This window comes from Hevea brasiliensis, chromosome 12 (genome assembly GCF_030052815.1).
Source record: "Hevea brasiliensis isolate MT/VB/25A 57/8 chromosome 12, ASM3005281v1, whole genome shotgun sequence".
NCBI lineage: Eukaryota > Viridiplantae > Streptophyta > Magnoliopsida > Malpighiales > Euphorbiaceae > Hevea > Hevea brasiliensis.
In genome coordinates this window covers 36,395,888-36,401,279 of record NC_079504.1, presented here as the reverse complement: position 1 = coordinate 36,401,279, position 5,392 = coordinate 36,395,888, and positions in this window count along the sequence as shown.

Here is a 5,392-nt window from a genome sequence, read left to right as displayed (position 1 = left end):
CCACCATCTTGGTTCCTGCAAGGGAAGTGATTACAACTCTAGCACCTACTGAAGTTTTCATACTGGAACCATCGAACCAGAGATTCCATGGAACCTTCGCAGCGTTGAAAATATTCAAGTCTTACCCCACTGGTTCTACCACTTCTAGATAAGGATGGTCTACCAATAAGACTACCAGCACTTGTCCTTTCCTAGCTTTTTAAGGATAATAGATCAAAGTGAATTCAGATAATGCTATTAACTGTTTCCCAATCCTTTCAGTAATTAAAGGTTTAGACAGCATATATTTCATTAAGTCAATTTGAGAAATAATATACACTCTGGACCTAATTAGATAATGTCTTAATTTTATACAAGAGAAATATAAAGCTAAATAAAGCTTCTTAATAGAGGAGTACCTAGTTTTCTTATCTATAAGATTCAGTTGAGATAATACATTGCTTACTCATAACTTGCCTAACTATCTTATGCTAGTAGACAACCGATATAGTCAAATGCGATGGACAAAAAGAGTTTCAGTGGATCACCTCCCCTGGGCAAAACCAACATCGGTGGCTTGGTGAGATAGTCCTTGATTTTATCGAAGGCCTGCTAGTGTTTCTCCTCCCACTTGAACTAGTTTTCTTACCTGAGTTTTAGAAGATTAGAAAATTCTTTTATATTTCCTGTAAGGTTAGAGATGAATCTCCTTAATAATTTACCTACCCCAAGAACCTCTATAATGGTTTCTTGGTCTAAGGTAACTTAGCTTCTTGAATTGCCTTAGCATTGTTTTAATCAATCTCAATTCCTCTCTGATAAACTAAGAATCTTAAGAAGTTTTGGCTTTCACTCTAAATGCACACTTAAGGGGATTGATTTTTAGCTGATGTTGTCTCATCCTCTGAAAACTCTTCCTCAGATGCTCTAGGTGGTCATCTACTCTCCTGGATTTACCACTATGTCATTGATGTACACCTCCATGAAATGTTCAAGCATGTAGTGAAAAATGACATTCATAGCTCTTTATTATGTAGCACCGATATTTTTTAGCTCGAAAGGCATGACCAGCCATTCAAATGTTCTGATGGAACTGGGACATCTAATGGTGATCTTGGACACATCTTTTGGTGTGATGAAGATCTGATTATAGCTAGAGAAAGACACATCTTCTGGTGTGATGAAGATCTAATTATAGCTAGAGAAACCACCAAGGAAGGACAATATATTATTTTTAGTGGCACATCAACCAATATGTCTACTATTGGCATTATGTACATGTCCTTCGAGGTTGTGACATTCAGATCTCTGAAATTAATACACACACTCAACTTCCCATTTTTCTTAACAATCGATAAAATATTAGAAAGCCATTGACTGTACCTAGTTGGTCTGATAAAACTTATTTTTAATAGTTTCTTAATTTCTTCACCTTTAGGACTACCTCCTTTGACATCCTTTGGGTGCCCATCAGTGCAATATATAATTTGGCTTAACAGGCAATTTGGGCTCAACCAAGCTCCTCTGTAAGCTTGGCATCTCATCATAATTCCATATGCAGCAATCCTTATACTCATGCAATAGTGAAATTATTTTTTATTTCAAATCACTCCTTAATAAAGAACTTATATAAGTTACCTAAAGCTCCTTAGGGGAGCCAAGAATGGCCTTTTTCAGAGGGTCCTGAACTCCAATCAATAAGTCATCTAGTTTTGTAGGTGCAAGTTCCAAGTCCTGAAACTGTATCTCCTCTGGGCCATTCTCCTCTAGTTCCTCTTAGTAAATGACCTTTGCACCTTCTGTCTTCAGAGTTCCTTCTATTTCTATCTTATCAAGGAGTTACTACATCTAAATTCTGGATATTGCAGTTATAGCTGTCACCATTTCCCTTTTCGTATATTTATCACTCATTATAGAGCTACTCTACAATGAGCTCCACCCTCGGCCATTTGTAAAGCATGATTGCAAGTGCAATGTCAATTTCTATTGTTGGATCTCCTGTTTCCTCCTTCTATGACCCTTCTCCAGGAATAATAAGCCTGGTTGTCAAGGTAGACTTTGCACAAAGGACATGACTTCTGTTAAAGGAGTTACAGGCTACTACACCTAGAGCCTTCTGGTGAGGTTTCTTCTTCAAAAATTAGACAGGGCTTATGTTAGCATCATAGTATTAGGCCTCCACTGTGTTGGAATGAGCCGTAAATGGCTTGACATCTGCACGTATGACTTATACATCATTCCCTTTCCAAAATAATAAAAACTGGTGAGGTGATGATGGGACACACCAATTTGTTGTGTATCTAGTCTCTCCTTAAAAGTGCTTAATAATTAGCAGTGGCATGAACCACAAAGAAAGTAGTGGTGGAAGACTTACTACCCACCGTTACCTTTACTGGAAGGTCTCTGAGAGTCTTGGATACCTCTCCAATGAATGCAAGCACAGAGATATCAGTGGTAATGAGGTCCTTTTCTAACTTCCCCATCGTCAGCAACATTCTGAGTAGCATTATGTTTACTGTCGACCCATTATCAATGAGTACCTTAGAGGTGGGTCATTAAATACAGGGGCTATAAATGTTTGGCCATCCGCTCCAATGGTTTGTCAATCACAATTTTCTTTAACTCCCCTGGATTACTACACTGGATAGTAATCCCACTATATATCTCAGCATTGAAAGGATCTATTTTTCCCTACATTTCCTTAGGTACTTCTGCCACTACCTTTTGAAAAGTAGTAGGCAGAATTAAGCAAGCAACATCACAATTAGTAAGTAAAGCTTTACCTTCTTTCTTTTAAGTGGGTTTTTCTTCTGACCTCCCCACTGATTCTGAACTCCCCACTGATTCTGAACTTGCTTTTTTGTACTGGTTGAACCTCCTGTTCTTCTTTCTATCTTCTTTCCATATCTTTTTTCCTTTGAAAGCTTCTCTTTTATGTCCGAGTTAATGATTGTAGAAACTTAGGATGGAACACCAGTCGTTACTATTTGTTCGGCTCGATCAAGGGTGGTGACATGAATTTAGATTGGCTTCTTTGAAACTTCACTACAGGTTCCATAGGTGCAGTAGGCTCAACCTTCTTTAGGAGATGGTCTAGATAGTGGCCAGTTCCCCTATTAGGCTTATTATAGGATCCTCTGTATATCTCCCTGAGCCTCGTTTCAGGTGGTGTGGTACATCATGCCTGCCTCCTTAGCGGCCTCTTAGGAACTTTAAAGAGAGCTCCATAGATTGAAAACCCTCGAGGTGGGCCTCTAGATTTTTCAATCACCCTCGTTTGGACTTGTAACTTCCTTAATTCATTAATGACTCCTTAAAGATACATAGTGGCTGTGCTAATAGATGCCACTAGGGAAAAAGGGTCATCCTTAATTACCATAGAGTCATTCTTCTCAAGGAATTTTAAGACCCCCTTATTGATGCAATCATAAATGACTCCCCTGGGGGCCCAACAATTGTTTATGTTATGATTCCAGGAATTGTGATACTTACAATAGTCTCTCCCTCTCATTTCCTCCTCGGTTGGAAGCTTATGATCAGGAAGGAGGTTGATAAACCTTTCTTTTAGCAAGAAATCAAATATCTCCTCAATCTTACTAGTGTCGAAGGCATACTGAAGAGGTACGACTGAAGTTTCCTAAGTCTCCCTCTGGTGAACCACCTTAATCGGTGTACCTAGAGCAGGACGTACACAATTACCAGTAGTAATCAAATCAGCCACAATAAGTTTGTAATTACTTACCTCCTAGTAATATGTATCCATAGCCTTTCTCTTTCAGTTCGATTCTTCCATTAGTAATTCTTCGTATTTAGTGACATTGGCAGCCAATTCATAGAAGTCCCTGAACTCCATCCCCTGAAACTTCTTCCAAAGCTTGATGTTCAGCCCCTGCTGGGCCATCTTGACATATTTAGTTTCATGCAAGAACATCTTGCACTTGTTCCTAATTGGGTGCGGTAGCTGCAACATGAGAATGTTGATTCCTTTATAGCTATTACCCCTTGAGCCAAAGGTTACCTGCAGTGTAAGCACTTGTTAGGGCATTCGAGAGGTTTAAGAACCTACAATTGCCTTTGCATCATAACTGCTCAAATGAGTCACAGGATTAATGTTTCCAATAATTTGCATAGAAGCCCACGTTTTGCCCCTAGGGTGGCTGACTTACACTAGTGTTTTGAGTTGTTCCACCACCTGCTCATCTCTCCTGTGGGGTGGCTGGTACCTTTCTTCAATTTGAACTCTGGTTTCTTCAATGTTGGCTTGGGGAGATCATGTCAAGGACTACCTTCCAATTTCCTTGGCACTCTTAAATGCCGAATCAGACTTCTTTGGCCTAGGAACCTGGCCATCAGAAAGTAACATAGAAATTGGAATGTTATATTTTGCAAAATAAATTATGCATCCAATTAATGAGATTTCTCCATCCATGAATTGATGCCTTTTATCAAAGCATTTGTGATGGTAGACGCCAGTTTTTCCATATAAAAAACATTACAAACTGCTTCACCCACGCATCGGTGGGTAGCGAGCAAGGTAAATCTGACCTCTATTGCATCTGGAATCTAGACTTCTTCTCTGGTCGCCTTTCAAAGTGTTCCACCATGAGTGGTACTTACACGTTTGGATCGACTGTAGTAGGACTTCCCTCCACGTCCTGAGACCCGATGGTTTCTTTGCTTTTGGTTTTTGGAGGCATAGTGTTGCCTGCAAAAAATGATGTTGTCGAATGGTGAACTGAGACCTCTATCCCACTAGGCGTGCCAAAAATTCTTTCTTTAAAAAATAATTTGGCTGGCTAACAGCTTAGGAATGCGGCCATGCCAGATATTGAGTGTATTAACTGTGCGTTTTTCTAACTTCTCTCAAATGGTTATGGGAACCTGACTAGACTGAATGCAGCTTTATCAAAATCTCACTTCAAATGACCAATTAAAGTAATAGAAAATTGTATTGATTACTGGAAATTTAAGTACAAGGCTTGAAATATAAAAACAAAGCTGAAAAAATAAAAAGACAAATAAAATTAAAGATAAATAGACTACTAGAGTCTGTTGTTATTGATTAATTGATCGAGTAGTTGGGGCTTTGAAAGTTACACAGTAGAGCATATTTATAATAGCATCTGACTGATCTTGTAAAGATTTCAGAACTAGCACTTACTTTATGTTGCACGTCTAGTCTGTTCCTATAACTCTCCAGCACTAGTTTCTTAATCGCTAATAACTTGCCCATGATTTGTTAACTTCTTATAGTTTGATTAACTCCTTAAAACTTCCTTTTGATAACCACCAAAAATAATATCTAATTATTTAATTCAGGTCTCATAATTAAATTAAAAATTCATTTAATTAATTATGAGCATAAAATAATTAATGACCTGATAAAATTATTTCTGGGACAAACAATAATTAC